Source organism: Pristis pectinata, chromosome 4 (assembly GCF_009764475.1).
Source record: "Pristis pectinata isolate sPriPec2 chromosome 4, sPriPec2.1.pri, whole genome shotgun sequence".
Classification (NCBI taxonomy): domain Eukaryota; kingdom Metazoa; phylum Chordata; class Chondrichthyes; order Rhinopristiformes; family Pristidae; genus Pristis; species Pristis pectinata.
In genome coordinates this window covers 80014761-80041178 of record NC_067408.1, presented here as the reverse complement: position 1 = coordinate 80041178, position 26418 = coordinate 80014761, and positions in this window count along the sequence as shown.

The following is a 26418-nucleotide window of genomic DNA, read 5'->3' as shown; positions in this document are numbered from 1 at the left end:
AAGACCAAGGCCTCGTGTTCAAATAACTGCTAAGTTTCCTTTCTGCCCTGCGTCCCACCTGCTACAAATGCTCTCAGGGTTAAAATCAAGGCTTAATTATATGTTTTCAGAAATTGATTCAAACTCATCAATGCCAAGAAACCTTCATTATTTTTAGAACCCCTCCAACGATGAGGCAACAGAACAGGGAAACAAACTTCTCGATATATCCAGCCACAGGAAACAGCACAAGCCAAAAGTCAGAAACGAAAGCACCAATCAGTTTGGGCTGTTTAGACTTTGAATGATAGTATCGGCAGGTGTCAGGTTGGAGATATTTATGGTCAATTTTTGGATCATGTGGACTCTGTGTGGTCAGTAATTTCTGACTGTTACAATTTCGAGGAGGCGAAGCATAATTCCATGTTGTTTCAGAAATCCCTGACAGCTCCTCACAATGGCAGGGTGCAGCTACATTCTCCAGTCTGAACTCAGGGGCTTCCATTCAGCCTGACAATGCCCTGAAGTTTAACTCATGTGAGTAAGTGGTTCCGGGATTGCTGAGAAACTGAATGCATCAAAAGTGACAGCATGTCAGAAAGCTGCCTCCAATTTGTTGAGGACGTCTTTCAAGCTATACCCTTGGGAGAGACTAGTTGCCAATTTCGACATATTAGTGAGGTGAATTGTGTTGTCTGTAGCCAACCATTCCAAAGGGAACCCTTGGCATTCAGCCATTTCTAGCCAAGGAAGTACCTGTTTTATGCAGACTCACTCAGTCCAGAGCTTACAGAATGACAGGTGCTGTCCCGCCTGTCACATCTCCCTATCTCTGAACTCCACACCAACATCTAGGAAGCTCAGGGACCTGTGTACAGTGGTGGTAGTGGACATTTGTACCCCTCTGGAACAAGTGCTGCGGCCCGCTGGATCTGGTGTTCGTGCTTGATTAGTTGCAGTCAACATCTTTGCCAGGGGATCCAGCCAGAGCTCTACTGGAGGCATCTGTGGGATTTCAGAGATGGCAGTACATAAATGGACAAGGCAAGAAGTGAAAGACTTGAGTGCCCAGAGGAGTAAGTGCATCCACTTTCCTTACAATAGATTGTCTGTTTGCAGCTCTGGTAGCTGTCACACTGTTGCAGGGAGTTAGCATCTAGCAATCAAGGCACCCACAATAATCCAGGTGTGTCCATTCCACATTTCCACTCAATCAATGTGTAGCTGGTCTGCACTCACAGAAGTACTTTTTTCAGACTTCTGCTCTGTTGTCCTGCTACTTCAGTTTTGTGACACCTTCACAGTGACCCAGCAGCAAGCCATTGGTATGTTGAAGGTGCATTTCACAGATCTGGAGCTATCTTTCAATATGTACCAACCAAGGCAGAGTATTATGTTCTGCATAACATTGTGCATCAGCCAGGTTTGGGTCAATATGGGCTAATAGAGAGGAGGAAGAAGATGACGATAATACAAGCAGTTGAAGGTGAAGTCCATGTTGTTGCTCTGGAATGCAGGAGAGATTAAATAACAAAATGAATGACAGTGCACGTTGATAAAAGGTGTTAAAGTTGAAATAAGGGTTGATGCTGGAAATCCAGATTCTTATGCTAAGTAATTCCTTTTGCAGTCTACCTTGTCATAGACCTTCTCTTTCATTCTTCACTCTATTTCTGCATCTTAGAATGTGACTACTTTTCCAGTTCTTTTGTAGCATCCATTAAACCTGTTTCATTCCACATGTGCTACCTGGCCTGTTGACCATTTGCAGCATTTATTGTCCTTATTTCAGATTTCCACCATCCACAATGCTTTCCCTTTGTTTTAAAGTATCAGTTGTGAAAGAAACAACATTCAGCTGAGAGACCAATGATTCCAAGAAAATCTGCTGTTAATTATTTACCTTATGATTCTGACCTGGACCATTTTTTCCTTCATTGATATGACAGAGAAAGAAAAAACATGGCATTAACTCAGAAATAAATTTCTGTATATGATCTGACTGAATTCAATTAAGAAACCTTTGTGATTACACGTAACTATAATCCCACCTTGGTGAATAATTTTATCCGTTGTTTTTTGTCACTCAGGGTTCCTTGAACTAAATTTGGATGGCTGGGAACCAGATTGCAGATATTAAATTCAATCTTTGCATTGGAAAGTAAGCAAGGTTTTTTTCTAATGTTGTTCTGGAAATACTTCTACATTCCTTTAAAGACAATCTAAAACAACATGAAGAGATGCAAAAGTAGCTATTGGACAACTTTGTATGAACTCCAATTATGCATAATGTACCAAATGGAATTTAGTACTATGGAGCCCTCTTCAGATCATGCTTTGTCATAAAAGCATATGAGATGAGGTAGTACTTGGCCTTAGGAGACCCTTGGAATATTTGCCAATACCACGTTTAAGAAATCCATACTTTAATAAAGTTATAATGAACATCATTTATACATCCAATAAAAGCATAAAATTCCCTCTAATTCTTACTCTCAGGCGAGTTTAATGAAAAGCCAAACAATGAAATTTCAGGGTACTCTGTTTGCTCAAGTGATCTCCTGTTTGCTTAAATAAATTTGTTTCTCTTGGCTTTCCACTAACCTTCTGCCAAAATATCAGCAGGAAATTGGGAGTGCTCTGAATAAATGTGGATAAAGCGAGTTCTTTTTTTGTACCTTATGGAAATGACTGGCAAGTATTTGTTCCAAAATTCCATGAAGGGAGTTCAGGCATCGAGAAAAGAACAATAGAATTTTAAGATGCTTTTTGACCTTCTTTTTCTTTTGATTACCTGACAAATTTGCTAAAAAGATGCTTCACGTTTATAAAGTTTGAGCTTGCCTGCAAGTAAAATTGTTGAATTTTTGAGAGTCAACTGAAACTATGTAACTTGGAAAACGATAAAGAGACAACAATTAATTTCTTTCCTTGTAGGTATGGATTGACTGGGATGATAAATGAAGAACAAAGGATGTCAAAAGCAAAAAAATCCACCAGAAGGAAAAAACCTGGACTAGGAATATCATCCTAAAATTGCTCTAGTCTGCTGAAGTCTGCAAGCAACCCAAACTATCTCGTTAAAGCCACATGACTAACATTTCCAATCTACTTCATCCAAATTCTGCCAAATAGTGATTGCCATTATGGAACTGGTGGTAGAATCCATTGAAGTGGATACCATAATGATGAAATATTTTGTGTCTTGTCACTGAAGTTTGCTGTGTTGTCTACAAAGTAGTCCCTTCAGTACTTTGGAGCCTTAATCAAAGCCTCTGCTGCTTTGCTCATCTCCATTGAAACTACTACTTTGCACAATGGCATGGCTACCATTGGAAATCCCATAATCACGCTCTCAGCAGAAGAAGAATGAGTAGATGAAACCAATGGATTGGAAGCCCTTACAGCATATTTTAATCAGTTCACTGGAATCTGTCCAACAAGGAAGTCTGCTTCCATCATTTGTGTCTCACAAGGCAGCCCTTTCCTCCGTAGAAATTCTCAGAGAAATTTGTCAACCGAAGATCTGTAGCTGCATTTCCACCAAGAGAATGTTGCTGGCTGGAGCAGTCAAGGTCATTACTGCTTTAAATTTCTTTGAATCTCAATCCTTGCATGCAGCAGTAGGTGATCTTTGCCAGAGTATTCAGCCTGCAGCATCAAGATAATCACTGATGTTGCATTACGGCAAGCTACGTAATGCATATACCTCCCAACGGAAATAGACAAAAGAAGAGAGGACTATTCAGTTCTGCATACTAGTAGGGTTCCCACAGGTGCAGGAAGCAATTGGCAGAACAATTGCGCAACTCAAAGCCCCATGTGACAACCCAGTCAATTTTAAGAACAGGAATGCCTTTTATTCTATCCAAGTGCCTTTAGTGTGAGATGCTAATTATGTAATCCAGCAATGAATGCCTTTTACCCAGGAAACTTCCATAATGCCTGCTTTTTACGTAACAATAGAACGTGGCAGTTATCCTGACTTGGAACAATTTAATCAGATGGTTGATCTGTGTTTACAGCTTTTGCAGACAAAAGGGTCAAGCAGAAATTGGGTAGCATTTGCCCATGGAGCATGAACTTGAGTTTATATAGCACATTTAACTTGGAGAAAGGTCCCAAATGCCCTTCACAAGCTGCAACAAGACAGAGGTAAAAAAGACTCTAAGAAATGAAAGAGCAATTTGGATTTGTGACAACAGATTGACAAAAGAGTTGAGTTTTAAGGAGGGATTCAAAGAAGAGTGTGGTGGAAAGACAAAGGAGTTTGTAAGTTAAATCACATGTTAATACAATCATTGGGATGGCTCATAGAGATATTGGTAGTGAAGAGAGAAAAATTAGGAAACTGTAGTTCCTGTACGCTCTGTGAACAAAATAACCGTCCATCTGTGGCCAAATGCGACCACTTCCCTTGGAAGTAATTTGTCTTTTCTGGTCCACACCATTTCCTAACTCTTGCAGATCAACAGCATTGATTCTGAAACCATTCATTGTCCTTCTTCTTTCTTCTCTTCCATTTCCTACCCCATGTACTCTCAAGCATTGGCTCCAAATGATTCCAGCAATTTCTCTGTGCATGAGCCTAGTTTTGATTGGTCCTGGAATTATAGCCCCATTTAGAGATTTTTAAGGAACGAAACTGAGTAAAGCAGAGTGATGTTAGTTTCCTGCCAATGGGAAACTAACTTAAGTTGGAGCACTTCAAAGGTGTACAATCTTTTGCAGGAACCAGCAGAATAGTAAGGAGGAAGCAGTGTTCGCCATCTCAAAATAGCTACACAATGCAGAAAAAGCTGATGATTTTTAATACTGACTAAGATAAATCGAGCCCTGCTTGCCAATCAATCCCTGCAGGAATGATTGAGATATGACTTATTTTCTTTCCTTTACGTACTCTCACTCTTATTGCTGAGGTGATAGTAATCGAGCAGTGATGCATCTGGTTCACTCCAAACTAGAATTCATATTGCCATTGCGTTATGCTCTGCTTGAAAGTGATGCTTTTAAATACACTGCCACGTTATTGAAAATTATAAGCTTGTGTATTAGCAGCACCAATGAACAATTATTGAAAAGGAAACATAAATCTTGACCCTATTAGCTCCAGATAAAAAGGAAGCTTTGGAGCCTACAGAATGACAAACAGTGATAGATAGGAAAAAAGAGGTGCTATGTCAAGACCAGCTAATGGGAAATTCATGTTATTTCAGTCTAATGTGTGTTATCATGGTATAGCAGTAGCAATGTGCCCAGGTAAAAACTTCACCTGGTCATGTTAGTGTTGACACAAGTAAGCATGTTTTTTTCAATGAATGGAATCTGAAGGAAGCAAAGGCCAGCTATTCAGATGAGCAGCCATCTCATTCTCACTATTTCTAGCACAGCATCCTCCATACCAGAGCGTCAGTCCAGGAACTCACATTCAAGAACAATTGGTGATGCAGAAACTTCTTCATGATGTATTATGAGCAAAGCTTGGAAGGTTGACAGTGGAGAAGTAGCCAATATTAGCTGAGGACAGACCTCAAGGGCTCAGTTTTCAAAAGAAGCATCATTTGAGAATATGGACACTGATGATGTTCATTTTTTGAGATGGCTAGGCAGAGTTCATTTCTTGAAAAGAAAAATTGGCAAGGAAAATACAGGGAACTGGGACAAATAGGTTAGTATCTTTAAAAATCAACAGGGACATGATAGGTCTAGTGAGGAATATGGTTTAATGAATTTATAACACTGAGACATGGCATCCAAAACTTGACTGCGACCATTCAGTCTGAGGTTAGAGACTGTAATATTTACTAATGGGTTGGCAGAAATGATAGTAGATGATGATGCCTCTCAAGATTGTGGAAAATGTACATTTCTCATTAAGTCTCTCACAACACTGAAATCTGAAGGAACAAGGCATATGCCTTTCTCCCCTTTACAACATAAGAGAATGACAAACTAAACAAAGCTCTAGAATGAACTACAGCCAGTCGAGGTGAAAGTCCTTGAAGACTTCAAGGGAATTTTCATAATCATCAGTTTCTCAATTGCATACCATCTGAGTAACTTTCTGTTGGTAAATTATGTCAGGAGCTAGAACAAGGAAGGTGTCTGGTGTAAAACTTAATGCTGTTTCCTTGGTCTGCTGAGGACCAACCTCTGGCAAATCCAGAGGCGTTCAAAAGGAACTAAGCCATTCTTGCCCTCTTTTAAAAAGGGAACGTTGATACTCTTCGTTACTTTGAGAGTATGTCACACAACTGCAATCCAGTAAAAGTTATTTTTACTCAAGTACTGCATCTGAAACTGCAATAGGCTTGGCAATAAAACTGTCTTCTTGGAAAATCGAAACAGTCAATGAGTGATTTAGTTACATACATATAATGGGGTAAAGCAGAATGAATAAAAATTAACTGGAGTCTGAAGTTAACTTTACCATAATTTACCATAACTATAAGAAAACTTTGATTTCAAATTAAAACATGAATACACGGTAATTTAATTCTTTGAGATATTACTTGATGTATTCCAATACACCAACTATGATACTTGATTGCATGATTTCTGATTCATATGGCTAATACAATTCTTAATGGTTCCATGGCAGGACAGACATTTAAAAATATTACGAAACCATTTTGATTTTCCATTAATTACTAAATTAGCTCATTAACCCCCACAATATAATAAAATCTCCATCAGGTGATACATGAGTAAAGTACTTTGTAATGAAATGTTAAGATTAGATTTACTTTGCCTACTTAAAACATGACTATAATCATGATATGCCTGTGATGGGGTTTCAATCCAAAATATTAACGTCTCTCTCAGAGAAACATTAGAGATTAACAATTTTGCATCAGATCCTTGTAAATTAAATGGGTCACTGATGGTACTGATTGCAGCAAAACCATTGTGTAAAATTTGACTGTGTGATCTGCTTACAGAGATCTGCAAACACAAGGTTACTGATATTAACAAGAAAATGTCGAAATACTAAACAATTACCATCGTGGCTATTGAGAACAGAAAGTAAGATTACTGTACAAGAAATAAAGAAAAGAAATATAAAATGTCACAGCTATTCAAATCAACTTTGAAATTACTGTCAGTTTCAACCGTGACGTCCATTCAAATGGTTGTAAAAATGTATTTTTTCAAGGGCATTGTGGTTCATTGTTTGTACTCATTCATCACCTGCTGCAAATTGTTGTTCTGTGCAAGCAAGCGCTGTCCACTAATGCAATGAAGATGTATATTGAGGTAATTGAGCTTGAGCTTACGACTCCTGGCAAAAGAGGTGCTTAAGCGGAAAGTACATTATACTGCAAGGTTAAGAATTACAAGCCCTTGTATGTGTCTCTCGTAATGGAAGCTTCTGCTTGATTGCCTGACACAAGGGCTGCTGTATTCTTTGAGCCACAGTCATCTCGTTCTTACTATTTCTAGCACAGCATCCTCCATACCTGAGTGTTAGTCCAAGAACTCACATTCAGGCGCAATTGGTGTTGCAGAAGCTTTTTCCTGATGTATTACGAGCAAAGATTGGAAGATGTTTGTGGATTGGGTTCTCTGTTCCACGAATACAGTAATTGACTGAGGTGGATTAGAAAAAGCAGAGAAAAACTGTAGATGATCCAATGAGCTAATCATGGTTTCTCAGAATGAATGAAGGGGAAATCAAAACTAAACAAGTGAAAGCTTTCTTTCCTGAGAACGCTTCCATGTTACATCTGTACTTTCCTTGTTTGCAGAGCTTTCATGATGGAAAACTGATGTTTTAATTTCTGAAAGAAAACATAGCTTCCTTGAGGAAAACAGATGCAGTGGGTGGATAGATGAGGAATAAACAGGGTCAGAGTGAAAAAGTCTCCAGCTGCTCATAACCCCCTTCGAGGGGGAAAAAGTGGAAGTGATCTGCTGAATGGAAAGAATGGAAAGCACCAGATGACTAACACCAGAACAGGGGGAAAGATGATGACAAGAGTGACAGGATTGAATGCAGGCACAGGAGTATTGGGAAAGGAGTCTTGGGAAAGTTACGATGGAGGTAAAAGTATTTGGATGAATGGATAGGAAAAGGCTCACTGAGAGTCACAGTTTCCCCCAAAATGCCAACTCCAAATGCAGCCTGCAGTAACTTCTTTCTCTATTGCACCAAACAATGCGAGCCACAACCTCTCAACCAAAACAGTAGTGAATGAGACAGAAAGAAAAGGACAGAGTGAAACAAGAAGGCAAATCAAGACAGAATTAGAAGAGATGAACTCCAAAAGATGAAGAGGATTGTCAAAGGGAGAAACAGCAGCACACTGACAATAAAGAGGGTGACTGCATCATGCAATTTAATATATATTTATAAGATAAGATTTCTTTATTAGTCACATGTACATAGAAATACACAGTGAAATGCATCTTTTTCTTGCGCAGTGTTTTCTGGATGCAGCCCGCAACTGTCGCCATGCTTCCAGCCCACAGCTCCTAACCCGTACATCTTTGGAATGTGGGAGGAAACTGGAGCACCCCGGAGGAAACCCACACAGACACACGGGGAGAACATACAAACTCCTTACAGACAGCAGCCGGAATTGAACCCAGGTCGCTGGTACTGTAATGGCGTTACGCTAACTGCTATGTACATTAAAACAAATTCCAATCCAGGTATTTATGTCAGCGTTTCCATTATAAAATCCTTTCTTTCTATTTATAATGGAAGCTACCTTTGCAAGCATGTCTTAACATTATTATATCCTCTTGCTCCTGATGATGGTAGTGTACAAGTCAATTCTGTACCACCCAACTGCTCAGTCTGCACTGTTCCAACAATCTCTACTACTCTGCTTTCTAAATTGTCTCATGTTATTGGCCTTCAAAGGATCTCAGCACAGATTTACAAGTCTGTTGCAATTGTTAAAATTATAAGGATAAATTGCATAAATGTGGTTTGAAGGCTGAATAGATTATCTAAATGAGATGGTTAATTATTGATTTATGGATGCAGAGGAAGTGTTTCCTTTGCAAGGAAATCAAAACAAGAGGGCATAATCTTACAATTAGAATGGGATGAGTGAAATCAGGAATTGTGTTTTCAAGCAAAGTGGTGAAAATCCAAAACACTCTTCTTTCAAAAGATTGGGTCAATTGAGATTAATCAACTTTTATTAAGTAAACACATCGAAGAATATGGACCCGTGGCACTGTGCATCCATAATTTGATTGAATGTGGGAATGAGCTGAGTTGCATCTGAATGTCCCTCTCCTGTTTTGCAGAACACCTGCGCTCTGTCCGTAACCATGATGTACATCTCCCCATTGCCAGTCACTTCAACTCCCCCTCCCACACTGTCACTGATATGTCAGTCCTTGGCCTCCTCCACTGCCAGGAGAATTCCAAGCGCAAACTGGAGGAACAGCACCTTATTTTCCGCCTTGGAACCTTGCAGCCTAACGGCATGGACATTGAATTCTCCCACTTTAAGCAATCCCCACACCCCTCCCCACCTCCCCCCCCCCACAACCATGCTTCTTCTTTTCCTCCCTTTCCTAGCCTCTTTTTTTTACCCCCTCTTCTTTCTCTCCTTACCTTTGACCCATCCCCCAATGGATCAGCTCTCCCCTCCTCCCCCGCACCTGCCCATCACCATCTCTTACCTGCATCTACCTATCACCACCTTGTGCCCACCCCTCCTCCCCTCTTTTGTCCACCTAGCACTGCTCTGCTTTTCTCTCTGATACATTGGACTTCCCCTCTTCCTACCTTCCGTCCTGAAGAAGGGTCCTGACCCGAAACGTTGACCATCTGCTTTTCTCCACGGATGCTGCCTGGCCTGCTGAGCTCATCCAGCATCATAAGTGTCTTTCATCTAGATTCCAGCAGCTGCAGTCCTTTGTTTCTCCTGTTTCTATATTTGTATGGGTGCTGTGCCATTTCATCCACAAGGATATGGATGAGCAGTTTACTGGGCCATTAGTAGTAGTAAAGGTCATTATTTCATTAACTTTCATGCCGCAGAATCCTTCCAAGTGTAAAGGACATAATTCATCAGCTCCTTTTGTGAGCTGTGCTCCATTAAAGGCTGTCTCTAAAGCCTGGTTCAGTTACAAACCAACCAATATAGCCCTCTTCACTGACCAACAGCTGCAGCAGAAGCAGCATAAATTATTCTCAATTAGTAGCTCTCCCAAGACATTTAACAATCATATTGTTATTTGTGCATTCACCTTCAACCCACGTCTTGTCCGAAGAGAATTGCCATTACTGAACATTGTCATGGCAAATCACCTCAACAAGAGTATAATATAGTGCAAAGTGTACTGCTCGTACTGAGTGTTTTTATTCTGAAGCTGAATTAATCAGGAAAAGAGAGTGTTCAAAACCCTGTTAGTACCTTACACCCCTGCACCATGCTTCTATGGATGGGGTTTTCCTAATAAATTTGAATGAAATATTTCACGTCATGGAAGAGCAGGATGATGTCCAGTAACCATAGTAGTCACTGTAGGCAAAGACCTATTGCTGTAGCTAAGACCCAACCCTTTGTGTGTCCATAAGTGGTCTTCATATCGAAGGTTAACAAATATACCTCTCCTGCAGAATGTAACTGTGGTTTGCCATGATCTGAACTAGATATTCACACCTTTCACGTGTATTTCAGAAAGATCTCTGAAGACAGACCAAGAAATTGTTTGGTGAGTTGTCAGACATGAATCATAAGCTGTGTTATTTTACAGTAAGTAAAGATACAGAGCAACAGTCGTGATCTGTCACATAGATAATCAGTACAACATATGATAATTAAAAATAATGAATGCAATTTTTTCCCATGTTAGTGAGGCACCTCACTTACTTGAACAAAATGGGAATGAATTTCTACTGCAGTAATTAATCAGGAGGGTGAGAAAAATGACATAAATAATGGTTTCACTATTCTTCCAGATATTCCAGTTATTTCTCTTCTCTTACACCAAAATTTATGACATCAAGTGGGAAAAGCACCATGGTAATTCACCCCAAGATTTTTTGTATACTCAGCATTCAGGTTTAGTCCAAACTTGTCCTCATAGGTTGCTGTTAGTGAAGACCTATTGATTGCTTGTGTGACTGTCTTTTATCACTGTGCTGACAACAAAGGGGACCAGAAATATCCAGCCACAATTGGTTCAAGGTGTTCATCGACCACTGAAAGAGTCTGATAAATTTCTTATTGCTTGCAGTCTATGGAAGAACCACATTAGCTCAGTTCACCTTAACTTGTGTGAGCACATTTGGCTTTAAAACCAAAACATGTTAAAATAAATGTTGTTTCCTAAATCAGTAAATCAGATGGAAAATGAGTAAGAACCTTCAAACATGAGAGTTTTATTGCCAGTTCTTCTGGTGTATTAAGAAATTATTCCCTTCTATTTGGCACATTTATAATAAGTAAACTGTTGTTTCTTGGTTACCTTTTGTGTAGAGGAATATGTAGATTTTATTTGGTTTAATTTTGGACAACTGCAATTTTCATATTGTTGCAGAATAAAAGAGTAGCAAACTACAAGGGAGAGTGTGAATGTATTGTACAGCTTTAGTGCATGTTATGTAAATATTAAATATATAACGCAGATAAATTTCTCCCTTGAGTGTTGTGTAACCTTTCTTAAAATACTTTGGCACTTATGCATCTGTAGTTGAAGTAATATTGATCAGCCTTGGATGGGTCCTTTACCGACAGGTGAGGATCAGAAAATGCCATATGTTAACTCCTTTCCTATGCAGACCTCAGTTATTGACCACACAGAAACAAACGCTGAACTGCCAGCATCATAGTAGAAGTAGCACCTATTACCACTTCAGCAAAGTGTGTGATGGTATGGAACAGTTGGCAAGAGTGCTATTCATGTGTTGCTGCGTCACACCACACATCGTAACATAGAAACATAGAAAGCCTACAGCACAATTCAGGCCCTTCAGCCCACAAAGCTGTGCCGAACATGTCCCTACCTTAGAGACTCATAGCCCTCTATTTTTCTCAGCTCCATGTATCTATCCAAAAGTCTCTTAAAAGACCCTATTGTATCTGCCTCCACCACCGTTGCCGGCAGCCCATTCCACACACTCACCACTGTCTGAGTAAAAAACTTAACCCTGACATCTCCCCTTTACCTACTCCCCAGCACCTTAAACCTATGTCCTCTTGTGGCAACCATTTCAGCCCTAGGAAAATGTCTCTGACTATCTACCTGATCAAAGCCTCTCATCATCTTATATACCTCAATCAGGTCCCCCCAATCCTCTGTCGTTCCAAGGAGAAAAGGCCAAGTTCCCTCAACCTGCTTTCATAAGGCATGCTCCGCAATGCAGGCAGCATCTTTGTAAATCTCCTCTGCACCCTTTCTATGGCTTCCACATCCTTCCTGTAGTGAGGTGACCAGAACTGAGCATGGTACTCCAAGTGGGGTCTGACCAGGGTCCTATATAGCTGCAGCATTACCTCTTGGCTCCTAAATTCAATTCCACAGTTGATGAACAACAATACACCATATGCCTTCTTAACCACAGAGTCAACCTGTGCAGCCACTTTGAGTGTCCTATGGACTCAGACCCCAAGATCCCTCTGATCCTCCACACTGCCTGGAGTCCTACCATTAATACTATACTCTGCCATCATATTTGACCTACCAAAATGAACCATTTCACACTTATCTGGGTTGAACTCCATCTGCCACTTCTCAGCCCAGCTTTGCATCCTATCTATGTCCTGCTGTAACCTCTGACAGCCCTCCACACTATCCACAACACCTCCAACCTTTGTGTCATTCGCAAACTTACTAACCCATCCCTCCACTTTCTCATCCAGATCGTTTATAAAAATCACAAAGAGTAAGGGTCCCAGAACAGATCTCTGAGGTACACCACTGGTCACTGACCTCCATACAGAATACGACCCTTCAACAACCACTCTTTGCCTTCTGTGGGCCAGCCAGTTCTGGATCCACAATGCAATGTCCCCTTGGATCCCATGTCTCCTTACTTTCTCAATAAGTTTTGCATGGGGTACCTTATCAAACGCCTTGCTGAAATCCATATACACTACATCTACTGCTCTCCCTTCATCGATGTGTTTAGTCACATCCTCAAAAAATTCAATCAGGCTCATAAGACAGGACCTGCCCTTGACAAAGCCATGCTGACTATTTCTAATCATATTATATCTCTCCAAATGTTCATAAATCCTGCCTCTCAGGATCTTCTCCATCAGCTTACCAACCACTGAAGTAAGACTCACTGGTCTATAATTACCTGGACTATCTCTACTCCCTTTCTTGAATAAGGGAACAACATCTGCAACCCTCCAATCCTCCAGAACCTCTCCCGTCTCCATTGATGATGCAAAGATCATTGCCAGAGGCTCTGCAATCTCCTCCCTCACCTCCCACAGCAGCCTGGGGTACATCTCATCTGGTCCCGGCGACTTATCCAACTTGATGCTCTCCAAAAGCTCCAGCACCTCCTCTTTCTTACTATCTACATGCTCAAGTTTTTCAGTCTGCTGCAAGTCCTCACTACAATCACTAAGATCCTTTTCCATAGTGAATGCTGAAGTAAAGTATTCATTAAGTACCTCTGCTATTTCCTCCGGATCCATACACACTTTCCCATGGCTACACTTGATAGGTCCTATTCTTTCACGTCTTATCCTCTTAATCTTCACATACTTGTAGGATGCCTTGGGGTTTTCCTTAATCCTGCCCACCATGGCTTTCTCATGGCCCCTTTTGGCTCTCCTAATTTCCTTCTTAAGCTCCTTCCTGTTAGTCTTATACTCTTCCAGACCTCTAACATTACCTAGCTCTCTGAAACTTTTGGAAGCTTTTCTTTTTCTTTTGACTAGATTTTTTATAGCCTTTGTGCACCACAGTTCTTGTATCCTATTGTAACTTCCCTGTTTCATTAGAACATTCTTATGCAGAACTCCACACAAATATCCCCTGAATATTTGCCACATTTCTTCCATACTTTTCCCTGAGAACATCTTTTCCCAATTTAAGCTTCCGATTTCCTGCCTGAGAGCCTCATAATTCCCTTTACTCCAACTAAACGCCTTTCTAGTCTGTCTGTTCCTATCTCTCTCCAATGCAATCATAAAGGAGATAGAATTATGATCATTATCTCCAAATTGCTCTCCTACTGAGATATCTGACACCTGACCAGGTTCATCTCCCAATACCAAATCAAGCACAGCCTCTCCTCTTGTAGGCCTATCTACATATTGTGTCAAGAATCTTTCCTGAACACACTTAACAAACTCCACCCCATCTAAACCCCTCACTGTATGGAGATGCCAATCGATATTTGGGAAATTAAAATCTCCCATCACAACAACGCTGTTATTGTCACACCTTTCTAGGATCTGCTTCCCTATCTGCTCTTCGTTATCCCTGTTACCATTGGGCGGCCTATAAAAAACACCCAATAAAGTTATTGACCTCTTCCTGTTCCTAACCTCCACCCACAGAGATTCCATAGACAGTCCTTCCATGACGTCCACCTTTTCTGTAGCCATGACACTATCTCTGATCAACAGTGCCACTCCCCCACCACTCTTGTCTCCCTCCCTGTCCTTTCTGAAACATCTAAAACCCGGCACTTGAAGTAACCATTCCTGTCCCTGAGCTATCCAAATCCCTGCAATGGCTACCACATCGTAGCTCCAAGTATTTATCCAAGCTCTAAACTCATCCACCTTGTTCACTATACTCCTTGAGTTAAAATAGACACATCTCAAACCGTCGGTCTGAGCACGTCCCTTCTCTATCACCTGCCTGTCCTTCCTCTCGTACCGACTACAAGGTTTCTCTATTTGAGAGCCAAACACCTTTTCCCCAGTCTCTCCAGTTTGGATCCCACCCCCCAACAATTCCAATTTAAACTCTCCCCAGTAGCCCTAGAAAACCTCCCCACCAGGACATTGGTCCCCCTGGGATTCAAGTGCAACCCGTCCTTTTTGTACAGGTCATACCTGCCCCAAAAGTGGCCCCAGTGATCCAGAAATCTGAATCCCTGCCCCTCACTCCAATCCCTCAGCCATGCATTTAACCTCCACTGATTCTATTCCTATACTCACTGTCGCATGGCACAGGCTGTAATCCTGAAATTACTACCTTTGCAGTCCTGCTTCTCAACTTCCTTCCTAACTCCCCATAGTCATTTTTCAGGACCTCTTCCCTTTTCCTACCTATGTCGTTGGTACCAATATGTACCACGACCTCTGGCTGTTCTCCCTCCTTCTGCAGGATATCTTGGACACCATCTGAAACATCCCGGACCCTGGCACCTGGGAGGCAAACTACCATCCTAGATTCCTTCCTGCATCCATAGAATCGCCTGTCTGCCCCCCTAACTATCGAGCCCCCTATCACTAGTGCCCTCCTCTCTCCTTCCCTACCCTTCTGAGCCACAGGGCCGGACTCTGTGCCAGAGGCACTGCCATTGTTGCTTCCCCCAGGTAGGCTGTCTCCCCCAACAGTACTCAAGCAGAAATACTTATTGTCAAGGGGTACAGCCATAGGGGTACTATCTAATACCTGACTCTTCCCCTTCCCCCTCCTGACTGTGACCCACTTGCCTGACTCCCATGGCCCTGGTGTGACCACCTGCCTGTAACTCCTTTCTATCACTTCCTCATTCTCTCTGACCATACGAAGGTCATCGAGTTGCATCTCCATTTCCCTAACGCGGTCCCTGAGGAGCTGCAGCTCGACACACCGGGTGCAGATGTGGTCGTCCTGGAAGCTGGGAGACTCCAGGACCTCCCACATCTGACACCGAGCACAGAAAACCGCACTCATTCTATTTCCTTTCCTCAAATCCCCTACCTCGCCTCGCCCCTTTGCTGCCTAAGCCCCTTGAGCCAAAGCCCAACCACTCTGCTCCCTCTCACTCCGCTGCCCGCTCCGACGCTGCCCGCTGGATATGGTGCTTTGCTTTTTAAACTGCCCGTGCGCTAACTGCCTACTGTGAAGGACATCTCATAAGTCTCACAGATTGGTTAAGAATAGGACAAAGGGTATGCATTTGGCATTGGCATCCTTCTCCCATGCTTGTCAGCTGTAATTTTCCATATTACATCTGCAGGGTTGGCTCTAAAATGCAAGATCAAATTATTAAGGATGCTTGAAATTTGAAGTAAAAATTGAAAATACTGGAAATATTCAGCAGCTCAGTAGGTTCTTTTGGAAGGTCATTGATCTGAACATTAACTCTGTTTCTCTCTCCACAAATGCTGTATGACTTTCTGGCTTCATCAACATTTTCGGATTTATTTTTCTCTAAAATGTTCTTGAAGTATTATAACCATTCATTAGATATATTATCATCTGTGACATGAATGTGAGTAACTGAGACTTTGCCAATAGGTGTTGTGATATTATTATGTTCATTGATGGAATTCTGTGCCGCTAATCATTCATATTCAATGCACACAACTGGGTGTCTAGCTGTTTACCACTACGCATACATCTGCCCTCTGTTGCCTCACAAGAGGCAAATAACTCAATAATATGGGTTTGTTGTTGAAAACAAGCTTTTAAGATTTTGCTTTATTTCTTTCCCATTAACCTCTCATCATCTGTCGTTAGCTGTAGCCTTCTACTTAGCATTGCTCAGTGGCTCAAGCTGCACTCTCTTTGCAAAATGAGTATCCAAATTCTCCCACAGCATATTTCTGTCTGTTTAAATTGAGAATGATAAAATATTTGGCTTTGATGAGAATAGTTTTTAATTTTGAGGGCAACGGTCCTCTTTGTTACTGTAATGAAGCAGACTGCACATGATTTCTAAGTAGCTTCATCCAGTTGTGTCCTGCATATTTCATCTCATGAACCACTGTGTACAGAACTGTAATGCCTTGATCTACAAATGGTAATACAGATTGTACACTTTGCAGGTCACACGTGTTAATCTGCCAATCCTAAACAAAGCAACAACAGCTTAAGTGTGGAGTGAACAATTTCATGTTTTGTGCTCCAATGCCGATTGCAAACTTTCATTTCCAGTTTTAAGCTATTTTGGCTTTCTTGTTGTATGCTATTTTGGCATGGTAAATGCTATTTTCATAACCCTGCTTTTTTTTCTTGTTCATTCTCACTGCTTGCATACTCGCTAATGTTAATCTGCCTCAGCAAATTTTTTTTGTGGACAGATTCCATTTTATTTCATGTCACATGTTTGTGATGATACTGTGCAATAGTTGTCATGCATTATTTTTCTGTTTCACTTTAATTTATAACATTTCTGAAAGGCTGGCATCAGGTTGTCCAGATCAGGGAGGGAGTATTCATTCTATTAATCTCCACATTAGTTGCCTCCGTTGTATTATTTGAGAGTTTTCACCAACTGAAATTCTGCTGTGCAATACTCTGTTGAAATGGTGACTGGTGTCTTTACAAGCCTTCTGGGTAAAATAGTCTACTTGTGATCCAATATTTGCTAATTTCACAGCTGGAGGAATGAATTGTTAACTTTTATGTCAGCTAAGGAGCTTGTTACAGGTTTGAAAAATATTAAAAGACCATTATATGTGATCTTTTTGATTACTATATTCCTTCTATTTTTGCACATTAAATTACTAATGCATATGCAATTTGAATACCAGGTCATAATCTTCAATTCAAAATGAATATACTTTCCATTTTTCCCATGAGAAAATATAGCTCTGTGGGTAGATCTTGACTTTTTGTGATGGTGTAAAATGGGTGACAATGAGTTTGCAGGTTTCATTACATTGCTAACAATTTTTATTGTCATTAAAGTCAATTACCAATAAATTCATCCATAGTCAGTAACACTATATGCATTGTGTGTATATATCTATATATATAGATAGATATAGATATATATATTTATATATTTATACACACACACACACACACACACACACACACACACACACACACACACACACACACACACACACACACACACACACACACACACACACACACACACACACACACACCGAGAGGCTTCCTCTGATTGCTACATGTTAACAAAGATGAAAACACAGTGAACAAACAAACCAGGAACATTTCTTTGGTTTGCCCTTTAAGCAAGTTTATTAAAGCATACATTATAATCGAAGCAGAAATAAGATTCAGAAGAAACCTTTCTATTTTGTTGATAATATCACAACAACCAAAGTATACTTTCCCAGTTAATTCTTTAACCAAAGTCCAGCTTCTTTGCCCTAATAGTTTTTCTTTCATTTTAGTCTGATCTGTGTTTTATTTCTGGACCATGACGCATATTTATCTTATATTACTGGCCATTGAGCCATATGGGAGCACATTTTATCATTTTAAGAATGTTTATTTAAGCAGTGAATGACATTTTAACTCACCTATCACCTGAAATCACCTATCACCTGCCTGCGTGTGCTCCTCCCCCTCCCCCCCACCTTCTTATTCTGGCTTCTGCCCTCTTCCTTTCCAGTCCTGATGAAGGGTCTCAGCCTGAAATGTCAACTGTTTATTTCCCTCCATAGATGCAGCATTTTTTGTGTATTGCTCCATATTCCAGCATCTGCAGAATTTCTTGTGTCTCTGGGTTGTTGTCAGCCTTTCACTTATATTAACTCAGTTTAAAAGGCTGCCAGGTTCAATATCTCTTTCGGTTCCCTGTGAAGTCATTGGTTTTCACTGTTGAATATTCGAGCCAACACAGAAGTAAGCAAAGAGAAGCCCAACACAACCAATGTCAGCTAATATTCTGTTCAATCCTTTACAACATTTTTATTAACAATACAATGATGGGTCTTGGTTTTAAAATAATATTCAAATGAAAGATTCTGGGGAAGAATTCCAAATGGGAATTTCCAGATTTTCTTTTGTAACTTTAGAGGACTATGAACTTACCAGCAGCAATTTGTTAAGGAAATAACTTGTAAATTTTTTTTCCAAACCCCACGTTTCACTATACTGCCAGGGATATGAAAGGTGTGGGAATCACCATATGGGCATGAATGTACGACTGCAAAAGAGACATTTAAAATTGAATTCATTTTTTTTCAAGTAACCAAAGTAGTAAAAGGCATGGAGTTAGAAATCTTAACCAGTCTTGTGACAAGGATTTAAGTATAAAATTAACAAGCCTCAGGCAAGACTTGAATTTGAAAGGTTTTCTTTGTGCGAGAGTGGTGGATATGAGAAATAGACTTACAGATAAGGCAGCTAATGTTGTGTTGATTAAAACTTTTAGAAAAGAATTGAATGAATATTGGGTTTGGAATAGGTTTGAGAGTTATGTAGATAAGTGTGAAAGAGATAATTGAATGCAGTGTGCTATGTGATGCCTCTTCAACTGCTGAGCTGGTGGAGCTGTCATTCATCTTCTAAGGCGATCACTTGGGTCAGGGGATGACTTGCTTTCACTCTGGTTTAATGTGTCCAAGGGTGGCTAATGAAGCCACTGTGGGAACAGTAGATTCTTCCTCAGATGTGGCAGGAGACAGGGCTCCTCAAGGTCCTGCCAGAGTTGCTGCCTCAGTTAGTCTCTGAGAAGGAGTGGTTCCGAGCAACAACAAGGCCAGAGCTGCTGTTGTGGCCCCTGCTCACGGATCACCTTGATAGCCATCTGATAGCTTCTGACGATCGGGGACTTTTGGACACTATTGAAAAAAGACATAGTCCAAAAAATATATTTTTATCATAAAAAATAAACTGCTGTTAAATAATTTGTAACATAAATATACAGAAAAATGAAAACAACTTGCCTTTCAAATGACTGATGTAGAATGAGGGAAAACTACATTAAAGACAAGTAAATAATTGTAGACAATGTGGCTTTAAGATTAGCAATGAGAATTGACAGTTTGCTGCTGACACAAAATTAAGTCCATGCAATTCATCAGAGCCCATTACGACATGTATTACTGAAAACAAATGTATTAAAAAGTAAAATTCATTCAAAATCAGTAAACTGTTCCTGTAAATGTTATAGATATGCAGCACATTTGTATTATTCATAGTTTAAGAAAACACTGGAAAAGCTCTTCTTCAAAAAATATATTTGTGACATATATAATTATGCTATTTTAAAGGAGCAACTTGCTGAATCTGTCAATGTATAGGAATAAAGGATAGCAGATAACGAGAAGAAATTCTCTGGGAGATAACATTAAATTTCTGTGGGGGTCTCCACCACCATTGTACATATGTCAGCTTATTCATTTCAATTGGCTTCGGTGGAACAGAATATGCAGGTGATGAATGCAGGAATCTCATGGAGCACTACAACACGCAGCCCTTCAGCCCTTCTAGTCCATGCTGGCCTGGTTTCCTGCCTAGTCCCATCTACCTGCACCCAGACCATAGCCCTCCATACCTCTCTCATCCATGTACCTATTCAAACTTCTCTTAAGTGTTACAACTGAACCTGCATCCACCACTTCCGCTGGCAACTCATTCCACACTCGCACCACCCTCTGAGTGAAGTAGTTCCCCTTCAGATTCCCCCTTAAATATTTCACCTTTCACCTGAAACCCATGACCTCTAGTTCTAGTCTCACCCAAGCTGAGGGGAAAAATCTTGCATGCATTCACTCTCACACTCTAAACTAGAAAGATATGCTCACCCCCCTCCTGCGTCCCCCCCCCCACCCACCCCTGTCCCAGAGTCTTCTGCAGTTATGAGGTTATCTGTCAGCTGAAGGTCTGCAATGCACTTCCACGCAGAACAAATTTGGTACCTGTCAAAATCTTTACCACCTTTGCAGTTGGATTCTTTTCAGACCACAGCAGATGACTTTTCCTATGTTTGTCCGCAACTGTGCACTGCTTCGAAATGTTGCAACAAGGATGGCCTCTCAATTTGTATCTTTCTCTGTGGAACCAGATAAGTTGTTTCATTTCCAACATGCCTAAAGAAGAACCAGTGAAATGCATGTGGCGGCCAGTGTTCAGTATGACAACTATTTTCAATTTTATGTTCAGCTATTGTGTTAACAACCACCTTTCCTTCAAAAGAGTGACCGGTACACAGATACTTTGACCATGCAACTATCTACCATACCAGTACAATGCCACAAAGGCATTTAACATGATGATTGTTTGGAGATGCGAGCATACCAATGGCTTCCAGAGACAGAGAGAAACAAATACAATGTAACCCATGCTCGTGCTCGTATATGAGTACAATTAAAGCTTCTTTGAGCTGATAGAGCCCAATCAGGTTATTAAGGGGGAAATTAGTTTAACGTTACTGCATAGTATTGCAATGAGGACAGGTGTACTCCTCTGAATGCAGACAGCATGAAGATGAACACTGAGGTATGCATCTTCAACCATCGATTATTGATGTTTGAGAAGACAGTCAATAAACACTTTGCCTAATTGCACGATTCTACTGCAGAAACACGTTTGACGTGACTCAAGACAGAATTGTCCTGATCATTATCTCCACAGATACCGCAGCTTGGATTTTGCAAAGCAATTTGGATCATGGTTACTTCAGAAGAAAGCTGCCCTCAAAAATTGAATGACCTCTGCCCCATGGAATTCCCCTTTCCTGATGTTGGTTGCAGTCAGCTCCCTGGAATCCAGCAACTGTGATGTTTTCAAACTGAATGAGCGGGCAATCACATGGAAAAAGAATCAGCAAATCTGGAAAAAAATTGGTGCAATCTTCAATGAATATTTGAAATATTATATAACATAATACAAAAGACGCATGTACTTGTGATGATGGCAGATATTGAAATATAATAAACTTGTAGAGGTTTTTTTGACATTTTAAAAATCATTATACTTTGAAACATTTTGCTGCAGGAATTACAGTCCACACGCATAAAATTAGTTATTAAGGCCAGTGTTTGATGAATAGTAATTAATTAAAAACTCACTTCAAAAAAGGTGTAAGATTTTCAGGCTTTTTTGTAACAGTACTAGTTCATGAATACCTTTAAATTCACAAGAAAACCCCCCAATTCCATTGGAGATGTGCACAGCCTGTGGATTGGGGTTGCATCATTAACAATATCTCTGGGATTTCCAAGTTGAACTGCATATGTGCCGAAATTGCAGGATTCTGTCATTTTCCCAGTGTAATGCCAATATTACTACGATCACAAAATACAAGCCGATAAATGCATTTGTAATTCGGATAGTATACCGTGTGTAACTACAAAGCTCTCCTTTCTATTCTGTTAGTCCATTGGAGAATTGCCCACTCCATAGAAAATACTAGAAAATGAAATAAAATACATCCATTTCTCTATGTTCATTTTTGCATTTTATTTCAAAGTTTTGTTCTAAATTATTGTAGCATAGTCTTTGTTTTAAAGTGTCATTTTGTTAGATGTTTTATTTATCATTTGAATTCTGATGTTTGCACTCAGAGGCCATCATAAGAAATGGTTCAGGCATTAGTTGTGTAATTGTTTCTGCAGAATGATTTACTTTACCTTCAAATCATAAATTCATTTGGAGAATCTTTATTCTGACAGCGATCAGCTAAAGATGACTTTATGTGCTATTGCAAACCAATCAGGCAAAATAATTTGGAAGGTAAATTACACAAGAATGCAGGTAAATTGTTTCCTTTCATGTGCAATTTGATGCTTAGTCGAGTGTGCAAATTCACAATTGCTAATCACTTAAATGAAAAACCTTACCTAAAAGACAAAATGAAGCTACTGCACATCAAAACAGATTAATTTCATACACATTAGGTGCTTACATCGATAATTGTCACCTTGGATCAGGTGGTCATACTCATGAGGCAGAAAGCTGCAGGTTCCAATCTTAATCTCTAATTTGACACAGTCTCTGCTTTAATTAGAGTCCAATATTGAAGGAGCATTCTTTTGTTTGGGCTGCTGTCCTTTTGAAAGAGATGTCATTAACTAGAATTGCCAATCTCATCCATACAGAAATGTCACACCTGTGCATTAGTGAGTGCTTTTCCTGAGCCAGGCTTGGAGCAAAATCATATCACTGGAAAAGATTAGAGGCAACATCTCTCTGCAGTTGCCTGTGGTCTACCTGCCACAGAACTTTGATATGATACTGAAAGGGAAAAGTCCGTTCTTCTCTTGAAGCATCTATCATCATGATATGCACGAATTGTTGGAGGAGAGGGAAAGGAAAACCCAGTTGTTTCTTTTCTTGTAAAATACTTTACAAGAGGTATACTGACTCACAGTTGGCTGAAAAAAACAGAAAAGTTTCATCAAGTAAGCATTTCTCAAGTTAATTACTTGAAACCAGGGATGTAATGTAAAGTGCAACTTATTCTTTCCTTTGGTGTATCAAGGGTATACCAGATGTGCACGAGTTATTTTTGAAGACAAAATGTTCCTTTGAACAAAATCTTTCATGAGATGTGGGCGTCATTAGAAATACTCTCGTTCGCTGGTCATCCATTATTGCATTTGAGTCAGTGGTGTGAGTCATCTTCTAAGGCAGTGATTTGAAGGTAATCCCACAATGCTGCCAGGTGGAACCTGTTGTTAATAATAACCTATTATGAAGGATCAATGATAGATTTCCAAGTCAGCATGATGTACGAATTGAAAGGAGAACTGGAGGAATTCCCATGCACCTGCTACCTCTAACTTCTAGGTGGTAGAGGCCATAAATTTGGGAGATATTGTTGAAGGTGTCTTGGTGAACTTCTCCAGTGCAATGTAAACACCAATGCCATGGTGATGGAAGGAGTGAAACCTTTTGGCGGATGGATCAAATTTGTTTTGGATGATGTCAAGTTTCTTGAGTTGTTTGAGCTGAAAAGCATCTGGATAGGTGGAGGATATTCCATTGTGTACGTTAAGGGCTGCAGAGACGAGGCATGGCATTTCATTAAATAGGCAGCAGCATACTTACAGCTGAATTCCAACACAACAGCTGGAAATCATCCCTTAATATTGTTGATCACGTCACCCTTAATTGTCTTCAAAGCAGTTCATTTCAAACATTCATCATCCTTTGTTGTGGTACTTTGAGTCCACTGAACAGTCCATGAACACTGCCTCGTTATTCCTTTTATTTTGCACTACTTATTTATATTGTAACTTATAGTAATTTTATGTCTTTGCACTGTACTACTGCTGCAAAACAACAAATTTCATGACATATAAGTCAGTGACTAACCTGATTCTGATTTATCTTTTTTTTACCTTTAGCCCCCGCCTTGTACTTTGTGCTCAATATAAATTCTTTCTCGAGGATTAACATCTCAAAATCCTGAAGAATTTTAAAAAACCTCACCTGGATAACTTCTTGAGGATTTTGAACATCTGAACAAGATATCTCCTCAATCTTTTCTTCTCAGCTTTTGCAGAAGCTACTTTTAGCTTTAATGTTGGATAAGTATCAGAGTCCTTTGGTGTACCGTTTTTTTTCCAGTGCCTGGCATGTTTCCAGGAATACACAAAGATAATTGAATTGCGCACAGTACACCAGAATGTCCAAAAATTATGTATTGAATAGGCTGAACATTCCACCCTGTGATTTATTTTCTATTCCATACAATGAATACCATAGAAACCAACTAGCTTTTTCACCAATGCTACTGTCTTTGTGGAGGATTTCAATTATCTCTCCAGCAGTATACTCAATCCTTTCACTGTACCAAAGTCTAATGTCCAAAACCATATAGCTCATAGTTCAAAAATTGATTTTCTTTCCATAGTTGCATTATTTTGCACCTGATAACAGTAAACTTCACTTCACATTTGTGTTTGAAGGCTTCCAGAAAGCAGGAGTGTCATGCAGCATTAAAGGGAGTTGTTTAAGGAGCTACATGGTACTGTTCTGCTGGTGTGCAAAGTAATTTCAGTGCAAGTATATCAGAGGAAAGAAGTCACTTTTCCTCTGTGTATGAAACTGAGTAAGATAGGGGATTTGTTAGAAAGTGGGGAATCATGTTGGAGTGACCTATATTCATCTCAGGATCCATTTACAATATGGACTCATCAACCTCACATTAATGCAATATTTCTACTTTGAAGGCACCTTCCCACCTTCAAAGTCATTTAGTACTTTGAATCTATCCTATTCCAAAGTAGGATAAATTTTGCTGCATCTTGTTTTTGCACGACTGGCTTCTTTCTGAACATCCTTATTAGTTTCCCCTCAAGTGGACTCACAACCTCTATTTCCTGAGACCTTTTTACAATATAATTCAAGGCAACTAGGATGGAAAGAATAGCAAGTCATCGAAGAATGAAGAACTGAAAGGCTTGATCTGAGCCTCGAAGGCCAAAATCGTTTTGCTTTCCTTCACAGATCATTCATGGGCTCATTTGTCACCCAATTCAACCAAATTTGACAGCAAATATCAAAACAAACCTTGATCAATCTCCCATCAGAAGTCTTCTTTATCTTTGGGTAAATGGCATGTAACAGAGTCAGAGTAAGGATTTGTATAATTCACCAGGATACCGAACACCTGTGATGTTAGCATTGTACTTGGGAGGAGTGTGGCGGGTGCCGTAGGAACAGTTGCGAAAGAACAAACCCACTTTGATTCTCTGTTAGTAAGTGCAAACTTCTGGAGCCCTACAGAGGTTTCTGCAGGCCAGAAAAATGCTTTTAATGATTGTGAAGTGTTAATGGCTCCTTTTGCCTCATGGAAGCAGGTGTGAAGGAGTTAATAGGATGGATCTTTTTTGTTCAGGCTCACCATCTACTCGCTCCCCATGGCTGGACTTAGTTTATGTTGCCTGCGGTGCCAGTCAGTAAAGAGGACTCACTGTCCCAATGTAATTGATAAGAAAGGAAATGGAGCTTTTCCACTTTCTGTAATTGTTTCATTTAGATGTTAGGTCATGTGGAGAAACATAGGAAAAGAATAGCTGCTTGCTTATTACTAAAATTAAAGTATATAATTTTATTATGTATGGCATTTTCGCATTTACATCATCAATGAGTTTATTCTTCATGATGTAAATGCAATGATCAGATGCCAGATTTAAGTGTAAGATGCACTTAAAGGGAGTAATAACTTTTTACAGGTGCACTGGCACCACAGTGTTTGCTCTACCCTTTGCACCAGGCCACAGGTGCATTCTGGCAGGTAGTTCCCAGTACTTCTTGCTGATCTAAATTAAAAAAGGGAAATTGCTGCCAAACGATGTGAGGAAATGATCTGAGCAACTTGAATGATCAATTTGTGCTACTCACTGATTCAACAATTTTAGATTTAAAAGCAAATTATGATGTGTTTTCTGTTGGCTACATATTCCTTTGTTTTTCACTTCTTTCCAGCCATTGAATAGCAATTGCTAATGTGAAAGACAAGGTGATACTTGAGCAATCACTAGGTGTTGTTCTGTGAAGCTCTGACCTTTTTGAGGAAGGCATACTTTCAGATACGGTGCCTTTGAAGGGGGTTATACTAGTGCCACACTCTAGTAGAAAGACTTAATTATATACAGAGCTGAGTTGTTCTCCCAAAGCATTGCACAA